The 17877-nt window shown below is 43.4% G+C and overlaps 1 protein-coding gene across 2 annotated transcripts in view; it reads right to left on the reverse strand.

Moving 5' to 3' along the window:
- Positions 1-17877, reverse strand: part of SYNPR (synaptoporin) — a 266791-nt gene that overhangs the window by 81168 nt on the left and 167746 nt on the right. The window lies entirely within an intron of this gene.

Consider the following 17877-nt stretch of genomic DNA (forward strand, 5'->3'; position numbering starts at 1 on the left):
CTTCACCATCTTCGATTGCTCCTTCAAAAACGTGTAAATCTTCTAACACATACAGGGAGTGCAGAATTATTAGGCAAGTTGTATTTTTGAGGATTAATTTTATTATTGAACAACAACCATGTTCTCAATGAATCCAAAAAACTCATTAATATCAAAGCTGAATATTTTTGGAAGTAGTTTTTAGTTTGTTTTTAGTTTTAGCTATTTTAGGGGGATATCTGTGTGTGCAGGTGACTATTACTGTGCATAATTATTAGGCAACTTAACAAAAAACAAATATATACCCATTTCAATTATTTATTTTTACCAGTGAAACCAATATAACATCTCAACATTCACAAATATACATTTCTGACATTCAAAAACAAAACAAAAACAAATCAGTGACCAATATAGCCACCTTTCTTTGCAAGGACACTCAAAAGCCTGCCATCCATGGATTATGTCAGTGTTTTGATCTGTTCACCATCAACATTGCGTGCAGAAGCAACCACAGCCTCCCAGACACTGTTCAGAGAGGTGTACTGTTTTCCCTCCTTGTAAATCTCACATTTGATGATGGACCACAGGTTCTCAGTGGGGTTCAGATCAGGTGAACAAGGAGGCCATGTCATTAGATTTTCTTCTTTTATACCCTTTCTTGCCAGCCACGCTGTGGAGTACTTGGACGCGTGTGATGGAGCATTGTCCTGCATGAAAATCATGTTTTTCTTGAAGGATGCAGACTTCTTCCTGTACCACTGCTTGAAGAAGGTGTCTTCCAGAAACTGGCAGTAGGACTGGGAGTTGAGCTTGACTCCATCCTCAACCCGAAAAGGCCCCACAAGCTCATCTTTGATGATACCAGCCCAAACCAGTACTCCACCTCCACCTTGCTGGCGTCTGAGTCGGACTGGAGCTCTCTGCCCTTTACCAATCCAGCCACGGGTCCATCCATCTGGCCCATCAAGACTCACTCTCATTTCATCAGTCCATAAAATCTTAGAAAAATCAGTCTTGAGATATTTCTTGGCCCAGTCTTGACGTTTCAGCTTGTGTGTCTTGTTCAGTGGTGGTCGTCTTTCAGCCTTTCTTACCTTGGCCATGTCTCTGAGTATTGCACACCTTGTGCTTTTGGGCACTCCAGTGATGTTGCAGCTCTGAAATATGGCCAAACTGGTGGCAAGTGGCATCTTGGCAGCTGCACGCTTGACTTTTCTCAGTTCATGGGCAGTTATTTTGCACCTTGGTTTTTCCACACGCTTCTTGCGACCCTGTTGACTATTTTGAATGAAACGCTTGATTGTTCGATGATCACGCTTCAGAAGCTTTGCAATTTTAAGAGTGCTGCATCCCTCTGCAAGATATCTCACTATTTTTGACTTTTCTGAGCCTGTCAAGTCCTTCTTTTGACCCATTTTGCCAAAGGAAAGGAAGTTGCCTAATAATTATGCACACCTGATATAGGGTGTTGATGTCATTAGACCACACCCCTTCTCATTACAGAGATGCACATCACCTATTATGCTTAATTGGTAGTAGGCTTTCGAGCCTATACAGCTTGGAGTAAGACAACATGCATAAAGAGGATGATGTGGTCAAAATACTAATTTGCCTAATAATTCTGCACTCCCTGTATACCATTACATTTCTAGCTGCAACTATACACCCCATTCACTCTTTTATCAGTTCCTAAAGCTCCAAATGTTCCACCACATATAAATCCCACCTAACAAACACAGTATCATGGCAACATCACTCAACTAAACAGTGGCATTCAAAAGTTAAAACATAACCAAAAAATATATAACATTTAAATGTATCTGCAGTTTTAGTAACGCATGCAACTCCACCATATCTAACATTTCTGACACAGTGTCTCCCCTCCTTCCCTCTACAACCATTATTGATATATGTAGTGGTGCTGGATAAGTACTGCAGTACTGCATTTTTCTAACCTATTGGATGAATGTGAATTGGAGAGGCCCATAAAGTCTTTGCAAATGGCATAATTACATTTTCCATAGGTATAGAAAGGTAAATACATATGTGCCACAATCATTTTCACATCTACAGAACCAAATGAAAACACTGAACAGACATTATTTCCAAATGCATTTACAGTAAAATTCAGCTAACACAAATACTGTATATACTCCAAATCTAATGCACATCTTTATTAGCAAAATAAAGTCTCAAAAATTTGCATGTGCATTTGATTCAATGGTGCATTAGATTCGACTACGAATGGCGAATTAGATAAGAAGGGCATATGACGCAAATTCGCAATCTCGAAATTCGTTGGGGTGACATTCGCATCGCTGCAACATGGATATGAGACTTGGCTTCTGTGTACAGTAAAGCTGTACCTCACATCTTTGTTGCAATGTGAATGTGAATTTTGCCCCGGATAAAGGTCGTCCTCGCTTATAGACTTATATGTTGTATAGTAGTATCTTCTTTTAGAAATGCACATTACATTTTTTTTTTTCTTCTTCTTCTCTTTTGGATCAACAGCAAAAAACAGGTGTGAGGAAGGCTGAACTTGATGGACGCAAGTCTCTTTTCAGCTATCTAACTATGTAACTATGTAACTATGTACAGTTGCCAGCAAAAACATTTTTCGGCTACCAGGTTTCAAAATTTGAATTAACATTAGATTTGATGGTGCCTTAGATTTCAGTAAATGCTATATATATGACTTTACATTTTTAAAATACTTGAATATAAATTAATTTATAATAATAGTAATAATTTAATTTTGGCTTTTATGAATCCATAACTAAAAGTCTGCTTGAAAAAGAAGGTCCGGTCCATTTTGCAGCTTTACAAACAGCATTGTTTAACAATTACAATCGAACCAATTATGTAATCAATATTAGATTGTAATCTTTTTCTCCATCAGTGAGTGTTTGTAATTTTCCAGAATCCATTTACGGTAATGATCAACACAATGGGAATTCATCCAAAGCTGTTAAAATGATTAGGAAGTAATAACAATATATTGTGTTTGGTCTTACACAGTCTTTGATCATCAGAGCTACTTTTTTTTATTATTGCACGCTACTGCCAACATAATCCAGCATGCCTATACAAATGAAATAACTGTGGCATACTGACATTATTCAGCAACAGAAATGCACAGAGAGTAAACAATATTCTGATGTAATTACACAATTAGGTGCAAACCTCATAAGGACCCTTAAGTGCCCCAAATAACTCTCTCTATATATATATATATATATATATATATATATATATATATATATATATATATATATATATATATATATATATATATATATATATTTCTGTTGCTTAGGTAGGGTAGGTGAGTAATAAGGGCATGACCCTGTATAATATTATGAATTAGAGACAAGAAGTAAAGATGTGACCTCACACTAAAGTAGAAGATATTTAAATAAAATGTTATTAGCAAAATTGTTAGAGAGTACACACAAAATAATAACGAACGAAAAAATGTGCAAAAAAAATTTGAAAAACATGTATCACAAAAATAATAATAGATGAGAGGAAGGGGAAAAGATCTCATCTTGATTATACCAGTCCTAGTATTTGTAACTGATACATAGTGTCTCGGTATCTATCTAAATGAGGATGTAAAAACTCTACTCTCTAATTGTGGTTATAAGGTACTTAGGTTCTCTCCACTCAGGCTCGCCATATGAGAACTTAAAACAAGCTCTTGAGTCTTTGTTTATTTAAAATGTTACTAGAGTGATTCAACTCTATTATCATAGAGTGTGTGTTTGTCTATCTGTACCCATATGCATTCTTTAACGTATTTTCATAGGGATCTTCTCTATACTTCCACACTCTATTGGATTTTGGACATTCTGGCACTTTGATACTATATATATATATGACTCTGCTCTTCATTGATTAGCGTAAAATACACAACCATTTAGCATCCATGGTTGAAGTTTAAGACTGTTGTATAATTCCTGCTCTTTATGAACTTCCTATCCAACTTATTACATGTATCTTTTTCTCTAACTGAAGTATCTTGTTATACGGTTTCCTTCTTTCTAATACAGTACAAGTTTATACATGCTCCTTTAGATAGTTACTGAGACACTATGTATCGGTAACAAATACTAGGACTGGTATAATCAAGACGAGATCTTTTCCCCTTCCTCTCATCTATTATTTTTGTGTTAAACATTTTTTAATTTTCTTTTTTGCACAATTTTTTTGTTCATTATTATTTTGTGTGTACTCTCTAACCATTTGTCTAATAAAATAGTTTTTAAATATCTTCTACTTAAGAATGATTTTTAATTGGTGGTAATCTCATTGAAGTTTGGTCCCTGCCCCACTTTTTTAAGTGTGAGGTCCCATCTTCACTTCTTGTCTCAAATTAATAATAATATAGAGGGTCATGCCCTCTTTAATCACGTACCCGACCTAAGCAACATGGTATAAAAGCTTTACCACAAGTCTAACAGGACAGGACACGAGCCACCAATACCCTCAATGTTTTGGCAACTCTCTTGAGAAAGGCATCACAGAAGAGAAAATATCTCTGCATTTTATTTAAATGACCAGCATTTAACAGTACCTTGACAATATGGCTACTTCTGCACTGACTGATAAGCCTCTGTAATGTTCCACATGATATGAAATTTCCCAAAAAGAGCTCACTTTCTTGTAGTCAAATGGGACAATTTTGGAATGTCTATCAGGTTAACAGACATTTGTTTGTTTTTTTGTGTTGGGCGAGTCACTTTTAATTGAGAATCCATGAGTCCACACTCACACATTTATATATACATATATTGAAGACTTGTTTGTTCCTTGTCCTGGTACAAACTTTGGCCAACAAAAGAAGACAGGGGCACTCACGGATCTTTGCATGAACTTGTTATTTCAATTTCCTACTTATTGTGTTAGCTATGATTACGCACTAATGTAAAGTGCAGTATAAAGTTTAATGTTTAAATGATAGTGTACTGTAGTGTGTTAGTGTACAGGTTAGTGGGAGAGTTTACTTTTATGGCAGCACTAGTTACAGTCCTGGGCTGCAATTATTTCAAGTAATATAATTAAAATGGGGAGTGTAACTCCCACTAATCTTTGGAAGAATGTGACATGTATTTATCAGCTATGCCCAAATTAGGGCTCGGGCACTGCACAGAGGTGTCTATGCGCTATTTCCTGTTCATTATGGGAAATAACTGCATTGGTGATATCATGCATGCAGTACAGGGTTCTAAAAAAAATAAAAATAATTATTGTAATAAAAATAATTATGCTTATGATAATTAATATAATACATAATACAATATATAATATTGAACGTAATATTATTAGCATTTATTTATTAGTTCTAAAATGTGTAGAATCATGAATTACATTAAAAACGGAAAAAAAAAACACTAATTCAAAATTAAATCTTCAATTAAGGGATTTTTAGATCAATTGCTTTCTTTCCTCTTGTTAAGAGTTCATCAGCAGAAGTGCCTTTAATGAATACTGGAAAGCAATGTGAGAGCAAAATTAAGTTATTCACTCTCAAACACTCCTTGTTATATACAAAATAGTTTTCATATTGAATAGGAGTAATTGTTAATGTTCTCTCTTTATATCATATGTAATACGTTTGAAGTAACCAACAGGATTTTACCCAATCACTAAATTAATATTTGAGTGAATTGCAAAATGCAGGAGTCAATAGTGGGATAATTCCTTCTTCTTTGAAGAAGAAAGAAGACCAAAAATGGTCAGTATAATTTTTATATAGTATTAGATTAATTGCCCACCTTAACTATTATTGTATAGGGTTTATCAGGAGATCTTTTGGGGCAGGTTTCTTTTTAGTGTCTACAATTTAGGGGGATTTACTAACATGCGTCGCCTACAGGGATCTTAAGATCACTATTAGAAATGCTTATTCTGTTTCCTTGATAGAAGAATTGTTTGACAGGTTGAAACAGGCTACTGTGTTCACTAAGTTAGATTTAAGGGAAGCTTATAATCTTGTACGTATTAAGAAGGGTCACAAGTTGAAAACAGCCTTTAAAACTAGGAGTAAGCATTATGAATATACTGTAATGCCTTTGTCCTTTTGTAATGCTTCAGCTTTATTTCAGGATTTTATCAACGATGTACTAAGGGAGTTATTACATTATTTTGTGATTGTATACCTGGATGACATCATGATATATTCTCCTAATCTTAGTACTCACCAAATTCGTGACAAAAAGGCATTACAGACACTTCTTGAGAACGGCCTTTAAATTATGCTTGAGAAGTGTCTGTTCGATCAGACTGAGGTGAAATTCCTGGGGTACAAAATATCCTCTAATAGTTTTCATAGGGATCCAAAGAAACTTTCTGCAGATTTTTAAACTGGCCTGTGTCAAAGGGTTTGATAGTCATACAACTACTTATTGGCTTTGCAATAGTGAAAAAAGTGTACCCTTAACCTCTGTTACTGCAGTGATATAACGGAGACTATCACTCCAGGATAGTCTAACAGTGATATGTCATAAATAACAGCAAAACACAAATCAAATAGCAAATCTCATATATTAAATGTAACAGACTAGGTAATAAAGTCTAATATTAGTCTGTGCAAATCCCTGTGTTCCAGGTATTTTCTTTGATAATGTCACTCCATAGCAGAGATGAGTATATGAAAAAAGTACAGAAACAAATGAATTAGTAACTTTCTGTATTAATGCAATATATGAGAAGTAGAGATGTCGCGAACATAAAATTTTCCGTTCGCGAATGGCGAACGCAAATTTCCGCAAAAGTTTGCGAAGGGGCGAACCGGGCGAACCGCCATAGACTTCAATAGGCAGGCGAATTTTAAAACCCACAGGGACTCTTTCTGGCCACAATAGTGATGGAAAAGTTGTTTCAAGGGGACTAACACCTGGACTGTGGCATGCCGGAGGGGGATCAATGGCAAAACTCCCATGGAAAATTACATAGTTGATGCAGAGTCTGGTTTTAATCCATAAAGGGCATAAATCACCTAACATTCCTAAATTGTTTGGTATGATCAGGTATGATGTTGTATCGATCAGGTAGTGTAAGGGTTACGCCCGCTTCACAGTGAAAGACCAAACTCCACGTTTAACGCACCGCAAACAACCGCAAACAGTCCATTTGCACAAGGTTGGAAACCAAGCTAGCCATGTCCCGTTCCTTATCCTCACTGATGTCATTGAAGGTCTCTTCCTCCACCCAGCTACGTACAACACCAAGGGTCCCCGAAAGGTGACAACAAGCCCCCTAGGACGCCTGCTGTGTTTGGTCTTCCACCTCCTCAAAGCCACCTTCCTCCTCTGACTACTCTTCTTCAGACTCGTCTCTCTGCGTTGCCTCTCTCTGCGTTATTATAAGGTGTGTTAAGTAATACTATTCCTATCAGTTTAATCCCTGTTACGTCCGCTATCAGGGGACGTGTATATGGCATCGATTTTAGGAACCGGAAGATGGAAAAAGATGGTTGGTCGGTCCTTCTACTTCAAATTTGGGGCACTGCGCGTGCAATCTAATGTGCCACCAGATAGGAATGGTGTGTCAAGTAGTACTATTCTTATAAGTTTAATCCCTGTTACTTCCCCCTCATCAGGCCTTTTTGTTAGTCGAATGTATCGCCCACTGTCAGTCCCTTCGGGATCCATCCCTCATTCATCTTAATAAAGGTGAGGTAATCTAGACTTTTGCACTGAAGGTCCTTTCTGACAGGACACTTGAAGCGGGGCAGGCCAGTTCTATCGCAAATTGGGATAGCTCAGGCCACAGGTCAAGCCTGCACACCCAGTAGTGAAGGGGTTCATCGCTCCTCAGAGTGTCGATATCTGCAGTTAAGGCGAGGTAGTCTGCTACCTGTCGGTCGAGTCGTTCTCTGAGGGTGGACCCAGAAGGGCTGTGGCGATGCATAGGACTTAAAAAGCACTGCATGTCCTCCAACAACAGCACGTCTGTAAAGCGTCCTGTCCTTGCCGGCGTGGTCGTGGGAGGAGGAGGATTACTTTCACCTCTTCCCCTCTTAGATTCCCGTTGTGCTGTGACATCACCCTTATACGCTGTGTAAAGCATACTTTTTAATTTATTTTGGAACTGCTGCATCCTTTCCGACTTGCGGTAATTCGGTAACATTTCAGGCACTTTCTGCTTATACCGGGGGTCTAGTAGCGTGGACACCCAGTACAGGTCATTCTCCTTCAGCCTTTTTATACGAGGGTCCCTCAACAGGCACGACAGCATGAAAGACCCCATTTGCAGAAGGTTGGATGCTGAGCTACTCATGTCCCGTTCCTCGTCCTCAGTGATCTCACTGAAGGTATGTTCTTCCCCCCAGCGACATACAACACCACGGGTACCAGATAGGTGACAACGAGCACCCTGGGATGCCTGTTGTGGTTGGTCTTCCTCCTCCTCCTCAAAGCCACATTCCTCCTCTGACTCCTCTTCCTCACAATCCTCTTCCAGCGTTGCAGCAGGTCCAGCAAGCGATGCTGATAAGGCTGTTTCTGGTGGTGATGGTGACCACAACTCTTCCTCTTCCTCTTCACGCTCATCTACGGCCTGATCCAGCACTCTTCGCAGGGCACGCTCCAGGAAGAAAACAAATGGTATGCTGTCGCTAATGGTGCCTTCGGTACGACTGACTACGTTTGTTACCTCCTCAAAAGGACGCATGAGCCTACAGGCATTGCGCATGAGCGTCCAGTAACGTGGCAAAAAAATTCCCAGCTCCGCAGAGGCTGTCCTAGCACCCCGGTCATACAAATAGTCGTTTTTCTTGTTGGAGCAGGCGGTCAAACATTAGGAGTGTTGAATTCCAACGTGTCGGGCTGTCGCAAATCAAGTGCCTCACTGGCATGTTGTTTCGCCACTGGATATCTGAAAAGTGCGCCATGGCCATGTAGGAATGCCTGAAATGGCCACACACCTTCCTGGCCTGCCTCAGGACGTCCTGTAAGCCTGGGTATTCATGTACAAAGCGTTGTACGCTCAGATTACACACATGTGCCATGCACGGCACATGTGTCAACTTGCCCAAATTCAATGCCGCCAACAAATTTCTTCCATTGTCACACACCACTTTGCCGATCTCCAGTTGGTGCGGAGTCAGCCACTGATCCACCTGTGCGTTCAGGGCGGACAGGAGTGCTTGTCCGGTGTGACTCTCTGCTTTCAGGCAAGTCAACCCCAAGATGGCGTGACACTGCAGTATCCGGCAGTATCCGGGATGTACCTGGGGAGCTCGGGGGGTGCGTTGATGTGGAGCAAGATGCAGCAGCAGAAGAGGACTCAGCCGAGGAGGTTATGGAAGAGGATGGAGTAGGAGGAGTAGAGGAGGTGGCAGCAGGCCTTCCTGCAAGTCGTGGCTGTGTCACCAACTCCTCTGCAGAGCCACGCATTCCATGCTTGGCAGTCGTCAGCAGGTTTACCCAATGCGCAGTGTAGGTGATTTACCTGCCCTTACCATGCTTTGCAGACCAGGTATCAGTGGTCAGATAGACCCTTGCCCCAACACTGTGTGCCAGACATGCCATTACTTCCTTTTGCACAATCGAGTACAGGTTGGGGATTGCCTTTTGTGCAAAGAAATTTCGTCCGGGTACCTTCCACTGCGGTGTCCCAATAGCTACAAATTTTTGGAATGCCTCAGACTCCACCAGCTTGTATGGTAAAAGCTGGCGGGCTAAGAGTGCAGACAAGCCAACTGTCAGATGCCGGGCAAGGGGGTGACTTTGTGACATTGGCTTCTTACGCTCAAACATGTCCTTGACAGACACCTGACTGTGGGCAGATGAGCAGGAACTGCTCAAGGCGAGAGACGGAGTGGCGGATGGTTGAGAGGGGGCAAGGAGGACAGCAGTGGTGGAGGTGGCTGAAGATGCTGGACCAGGAGGAGGATGGCGGCTTTGAGTTTGTGTGACACTTGTACTCATGTGTTGATCCCACAGGTGTTTGTGATGTGCGATCATGTGCCTTCGCAAAGCAGTTGTACCTAGGTGGGTGTTGGACTTCCCACGACTCAGTTTCTTTTGGCACAGGTTGCAAATGGCATCACTGTTGTCAGAGGCAGACACACCAAAAAAATGCCACACTGCTGAGCTCTGCAATGATGGCATTGTGGTGGTGGCAACAGCATGCGTTGATTGGCGTGCTGTCTGGCTGACCCCGGGTGCCGATGCATGCTGTCTGACTGTGCCACCAGCTCCTTGCGACAAACTCCCCCTGCTTCCAACTTGTCTCCTCCTCCTCTCTGTCTCCCCATCTGAACTTTCCCCCTGTTCTTCTTCTCTTCTAGCGGGCACCCACGTGACATCCACGGATGCATCGTCATCATCAACCGCTCCACTTGTATCTGACAACTTAGCAAAGGAAGAAGCAGCGGGTCCAACATCATCATCATCATACCGTACGTCCATGTGTGTAATGCTGCCTGACTGAGACATATCCCTGTTATCTACACCCTCTGGCTATAATGGTTGCGCATCACTCATTTCTTCCAACTGATGTGTAAATAACTCCTCTGACAGATCAAGTGAAGCAGCTGTGGTGTTAGTGTTTGTGGTGGCGGCAGGCGGGCGAGTGGTAACTTGAGAGGTGCCGAAGCTAAGCTGGAGGAGGATGGTGCATCAAGGTGCCGAGCGGAAGCTGTAGAAGATTGGGTGTCCTGTGTTAGCCAGTCAACTATGTCCTCAGAACTTTTCGAGTTCAGGGTACAGGGCCTCTGAACACTGGGCATTATTCTAGGGCCAAAGGGAATCACAGCACCATGACCACGACGGCCCCTGCGGGGTGGCCTGCCTCTGCCTGTCATTTTTTTTTCGATTAGTGGTACTATGCGTGCAAGCTACTGTGACAACAGATATGAGTGGCACTGTGCACTGGCAGAAGTTACAGTCAAAATTGTTATTTTTTTTAAATATACACTACTGTTACACCAGATATGAGTTGCACTGGTGTGACACTGTGCCCTGACAGGCCCTGAAATGCACAAGTGTGAAGGAAACTGACTGCTATTATTTCACAGTCAAATTTCTAGTTTTTTTTTCTAATGTACACTACTGTTACACCAGATATGAGTTGCACTGGTGTGACACTGTGCCCTGGCAGGCCCTGAAACGCACACCTGTGAAGGAAACTGACTGCTATTATATTACAGTCAAAAGTTTTTTTTTTTTTAAATGCAAGCTATTGTGACACCAGATATGAGTGGTGGCACTGGGCAAGTGGGCATAGCATACGCTGTGAGCTTGACACACACGCTGGCAGGCAGGCAACTGCAATTATATTACACAGAAAAAAAAAAAAGCAGACTGATGTTCTAGCCCTAAAAAGGGCTTTTTGGGGTGCTGTCCTTACAGCAGAGATCATATGAGTCCTTCAGGACTGTAGTGGACACTGAATACACTAGCCTAGCTATCGATTTCCCTATTAAATCAGCAGCAGCTACACTGTCCCTCCTCTCACTAAGAATGCAGCTTCCGGGGGGCGGGGCTTCGCTGTCATGGAGGAAAGACGCACTTCGTGTGAGCTCCCTCAATATCTCACATTAAGCAGCTATCAACAAGTGAATTTCACCCCAGAAGGATGATGACCCAGCAATGTTGCTCCTACCTGACCGACCCGACATGCTTAATAGCGGTCAGCAACTCGACACAGTCTTACTTACCTCCGCGTGGTAAGTGTGGCCTGGTGCTCACCGGGCGGGAGAGGCGGCCGATCTCCCGATCCTGGGATGCCCAGGAGCAGCTACTTCCCGGCAGGAGCTCCGTTACCCCCCCCCCTCGGACCTGTGGGGGTTATCCCGGTCCACCCCTGAGAGGCTGTCTGGAGCTAATGGACTCACAGAGCACAGCCGCCCAGGCTGACATACTAATCTGCGACTCTCCCAATGTGGCGGCAGCCGCGTGTCCTCCTGATACCAGCAAAGCATGGCAGGATATTGAATTTTAGAAGCAAATAACAAGCAGGAAGCCCCAACAAGTGCCACCACAGCCCCAACAAGCTCCACCACAGCTAAGCGAAGCAGTCCCCATTAAAATCCACCAACGCAAAAGGCGTCGAAGACGGGACCGGAGGCACAAAGAGAAATGCAGAGCCTGCCCCACGTCAAGCACTCGCCTCCACCTTAAGCCACCACAATCCCGCAACGGACGTGAAGCACCACCGGGACAGATCCAACCACCCGACGAAACAAGCTTCCACCACCTCAAGCCGCGAACCCGGCACTCAGCCAGAGACTTCCCTTTGTTGTTCCAGGTATCAGGGACTCACAGGGTCTGCATCTGGCACCCAGAAGGGATCGGATGAGCACAAGCAGTAAACAGCAGCCTGCCAAGCATGTCCCACTATAGCCGATCCTCCACACCATGCCTTTGATCACATGAACTGCTCTCTGCACATTAACTAATCGTAAAGTAGCAAGCGTTTAAACATGTCATTATTTCACCTCCTAAAGAGTTTATTGTCGTAGTTCCTTACATGCCTTTACCTTAACCGTTCATGTATTATGTTATTCACTAGTCTCATCTCATAGGGTGACTCACACTTGATTTATAACTAGTGGTGGAGCTGCTGATATAAATACACAGTTGATAACGTGCAAGCTACACCCTAAACATGACAGCCATCTTTCACAACAATGTACTGCTATATACTCATACCCTCAGTGCAACTAGCCATGATATACGCACGTTCAGCCTAGCATGCTCAAATATAACACACTTCTGTCTAAAAAAAAAAAAGAAAAGAATGCAGCTTCCGAATGAATCTAAAATGGATGCTGTCCAGGAGGTGGGAGGGTCTTGGAGGGAGGGTCTGCTGCTGATTGGCTGGAATGTGTCTGCTGACTGTTAGGTACAGGGTCAAAGTTTACTCAATGATGACGAATAGGGGGCGGACCGAACATCGCATATGTTCGCCATCTGTGGCGAACGCGAACAAGCTATGTTCGCCAGGAACTATTCGCCAGCAAACTATTCGGGACATCTCTAATGAGAAGCAGTCCAGATAAGTAAAAAATTGCATGTTCTATATTTTAATAGGTTGTTAGGTCTCCTATTTTTTTACCCTCCTCTTAATTGGACATACTTATTCAGCGCTCCACTTCACAAGTACTCTTGCATATTTATTGGCGTTGTTAATTATTATAGAAGAATCATCAGAGACTTTTCCTCCATAAGTGCACCCATTACAAGGTTAACCAAAAAGATACCAATACCAACGTATGAACCCCAGAGGCAATTCATGCTTTTTATTTTCTCAAGACCGCATTTGCTTTAGCTCCCATTCTGAAGCACTCTGACCTATCCTTGTCATTTGAATTGGAGTTTTAATGCTTTAGAAGTGGGAGCTGTTCTATCCCAATAAACCTATACATCCATATGGTACAATTTGAAGAAATTGACCAAGGTGGACCAAAACTACAATATAGACAATAGAGAACTCTTTGCTATAGTCGTAGCTTTGACGAAATGGAGAGATTAACTGGAAGGTTCTAGAGATCCACTTGTTATACTTTGGGGTCATAAGAACCTATCATACAAAAGTGTGCCAAAGAAACTATCTTCCAGACGGGCTAGATGGTCTTTATTATTTTCTTGTTTTAATTTCATCATTACTTACAGACTAGGCACCCATAATTCCAAAGCTGATGCCTTATCTAGGCAGTTTGAGATATCTGATAAACAGGAAATATTTCCCTACTGCTGAAAGAATCATTGCAACCACTTTACTCAGACAAAGCAAAATGAGGCTCCTACTAAAAAACACCAGAAAAATAGTTTGTTGCTCATATAGAAAGACAAGAGATGTTGTCTCTATATCATGACACTAGGGCATTTTAATATCTCAAAGGATAGTATTTAGTATTTCACCAAAGAGGTGTTTTGATTACATGACATACCTGAATCTATTGTTTTGGATAGAAGCAGCCAGTTTATTTCCTTGTTTTGGAGAGCTTTTTGCTCCGAGATGGGTATTGCATTGTCCTTTTCCTCCACTTACCACCTCCAGACTAACTTAGCTTCTGAACGTGCTAATCAGTCCCTTGAGCAGTACCTTCAATATATTGTTTCTCCCCAACAAGATAATTGGGCTGACCTGCTTCCTTGGCAGGTTGCAGTTGCTCCTTTTTATGTGGTAGGGGATCAGGTCTGGTTCTCTACTAATACTATCCATCTCCAAGTACCATCTATGAAATTGGTTCGTGAACGTGCTAATCAGTCCCTTGAGCAGTACCTTCAATGTATTGTTTCTCCCCAACAAGATAATTGGGCTGACCTGCTTCCTTGGCAGGTTGCAGTTGCTCCTTTTTATGTGGTAGAGGATCATGTCTGGTTCTCTACTAATACTATCCATCTCCAAGTACCATCTATGAAATTGGTTCCTCGAGTATAAGGTGGCGGCTGTGCTAGATTCCCATGTCCTCAGGGGTCATCTCCAGTATTTGATCCATTGGAACAGTTATGGCCCTAAGTAGCTAAGTGGGGTCCCTGCAGTTGATGTACACATCATCTTCTGTGTGTGTTCCATTCTCGCTTTACTGCTAAGCTTTGTCTTCCCTGCCTGGAGACTGTGTTCTCTGGGGGGGTACTGTAGCACTTCCTATCCGGTCAGCGCGGTGATCTGATGTTCCCAAATGGTTAAGCCATTGCTGGTATATAGGTTAATAAAGGAAGTAGTGACCACCCATTCCTTCCTTTCTAGCCTATATAATAGCCATTTGATATTTGATGCTCTTATATTAATTACCTGATGGTCACGTGACAATTCTAATCTTTTTCCTACACCATTCACCTGATTTGGATGTAAATACCCTCAAATTATAGCTGAAAGTCTGCAGTTAAAGCACATCTTGTTCATTTCATTTCAACCCCATTGTGTTGGTGTATAGAGCCAAAAAGATTAGAATTGTGTCAATGTCCCAATATTTATGGACCTGACTGTATATTTTAAATCTGTACTCTTACTATTTAAATGAAGGTCCCTCAGACTGTAACACTTTGATAAAGCCTGAATAATAGGTGAAATGCATTTAGTGTGCTAGCTTACTTTGCTTTATTTGTTTTTATAAGCTGCATCCAAAGAAATTAGTAAATTTCTATTACGACAGTGAAAATTTCTACTATACATCTTTTTAGGCCGACATGCATAGGGTTACAATAATTAAGGCGGGACATACAGAGAGCACAGACAAGCATTTTAGTTGCATTCTGAGTGATAAAAGGGGAAAAGGCACGAAATGTTTTTAAGGTGAACACGACAGGAGTTTGTGACAGATTTTATGCAAGGGGTGAAGGAAAGGTTGAAGTCAAACAGCACACCAAAGCAACACACCTACATGATAGAGGTTATGATATCTCAGTTGACCTTAAGGCAAACAGGCACTGAGGCAGCTTTAGTGGAAGAAAGACATGTAGCTCTGTCTTGGAAAGGTTGCGTTTGAGCAACAAAAATGCACATTTGGATCACCACCAGAGAAAACCATGACAGGTCAAAGCAGAGAGTGCACAGAGGGCTTAAATAGGACTAGGACAACGGTGGCTATTTGGGGAAACTAAGAAAGCCACAAGCTTGATCGTGTATATACTCTGTCTTTTTGGTCTGATCCAAAGTTACAAAGTCCCCACATGTAAATGTTTAACATTATTACATACTTACCCAGAGGCGTAACTAGAAACCACAGGACCCTGGGGCGAAAATTGCCCTGGGGCCCCCCCCACACATCCCCGCCTCCCTCCCCCCCCACACACATGTGCAGACATACATATACATATGCAGACACACATACATACAGACATACACGCACACAGAGACCCATACATACAGACACACATACACATACACACACATATACTAACATACACACACTCATATATACACACACACACACACACATACACTCACACACACACATTCAGACAAACACAAATACATTCACAGACACATACTCACTCACTCAGAAACATACATACATACAGGGCCGGCGCTACCTGTAAGGCGGACTAGGCAGCCGCCTAGGGCGCCCCTTGGGAAGGGGCGCCGCCAGGAGCGCCGGCCCCCCTAATGCTGCAGCCGCCCGAGCGCTCTGTAGAGAGCCTCAGGCGGCTGCAGCTTTGCCCGGGCTGGTGCGTCCATGAGGGCGCACCGCCCGGGCACAGCATGAGGAGAGGGAGGGGGCTGACAGGAGGGAAGCGCTCAGCGCTCCCTCCGGTCACTCCCTCTCTGTAGTGTGACCGAGCGCAGTATAGTCCGCCGGTACAGGGAGCATCTGTCTCCTGTACTCGGACGGACTAACAGGAAGTGAACACTGGTGTTCACTTCCTGTTAGTCCGCCGGGTACAGGAAACAAAAGCTCCCTGTACCCGCGGACCATGATACAGAGCTCGGCCACGCTACTATAGAGGTAGGGGAGGGTGGGGGGAATAAATAGAGAGGGGGGGGGGAGATAAATACATGGAGAGGGAGGGGAGGAGGAGAAATCAATGAAGGGGGGGGGAGAAATAAATGGAGAGGGGGGGGAGGAGAAATAAATGGAGAGGGAGGGGAGGAGGAGAAATCAATGAAGGGGGGGGGGGAGAAATCAATGGACAGGGAGGGGAGGAGGAGAAATCAATGAAGAGGGAGGGGGGGGAGAAATAAATGGACAGGGAGGGGGGAGAAATAAATGGACAGGGAGGGGGGGGATAAATGGACAGGGAGGGGGGGAAATAAATGGACAGGGAGGGGGGGAAATAAATGGACAGGGGGGGGATAAATGGACAGGGAGGGGGGAGGACAGGGAGGGGGGAATAAATGGACAGGCAGGGTGGGGGGAATAAATGGACAGACAGGGAGGGGGGAATAAATGGACAGACAGGGAAGGGGGAATAAATGGACCGGGGGGGATAAATGGACAGGGGGGGAAATAAATGGACAGGGAGGGGGGGAAATAAATGGACAGGGAGGGGGTAAATAAATGGACAGGGAGGGGGAGGGAATAAATGGACAGGAGGGGGAGGGAATACATGGACAGGGAGGGGGGGGATAAATGGACGGGGGGGATAAATGGACAGGGAGGGGGGGGGGAAATGGACAGGCAGGGTGGGGGAATAAATGGACAGGCAGGGTGGGGGGAATAAATTGAAAGGGGGGGGATAAATTGACAGGGAGGGGAATTGACGGGATTAGGAGGGGGAATGAGAGTGGGGAGGGGAGAAGAGAGTGACAACGGGGGAGACGAGAGTGACAAGGGAGGGGGAGAAGAGAGGGACACGCAGGGGAGAAGAGAGTGACAAGGGAGGAGGGGGGAGAAGAGGGGGGAGAAGAGGGGGGAGAAGAGAGGGACAAGGGGGGTTGAGAAGAGAGTGACGAGGGAGGGAGAGGGGGAGAAGAGAGTGACAAGGGAGGGGGGAGAGATTGACATCCATCACACACACACAATGCACCCCTTGCACACAGAAAAACACACAATGCATTACACACAGACACACACACACAAGCAATTCAACCCTTACACACAATGCATCTCTTACACACACAGAAACACACAATGCATTCCTTACACACACTCAATGCACCCCTTACAGACGCACACACTGCATCCCGTACATACACAGAAACACTCATTGCAGCCCTTACACATACAAACACAGATTCACACAATGCATTCCTTACACACATATCAGGACATCCCCTACTCCTGTGAACAAACTAATTGGTGGAACATTAAGGTGGACCCTGGGGCCCAGACCTTGAGCTGTGCAAAGGGCCTTAAAAAAAATGGAGCCTTCTTCCTGTTCTCCCAGAACACAAACAGCCTCCAGAGAGCCTGTTCTACACCAGACCAGTGGAGCCAGACTGCAGGTAGAGCCCATCACCATCCTCATCTGATTGTAAGTAGGCAATCTAGTA

This window comes from Pelobates fuscus, chromosome 7 (assembly GCF_036172605.1).
Source record: "Pelobates fuscus isolate aPelFus1 chromosome 7, aPelFus1.pri, whole genome shotgun sequence".
NCBI classification, from domain to species: domain Eukaryota; kingdom Metazoa; phylum Chordata; class Amphibia; order Anura; family Pelobatidae; genus Pelobates; species Pelobates fuscus.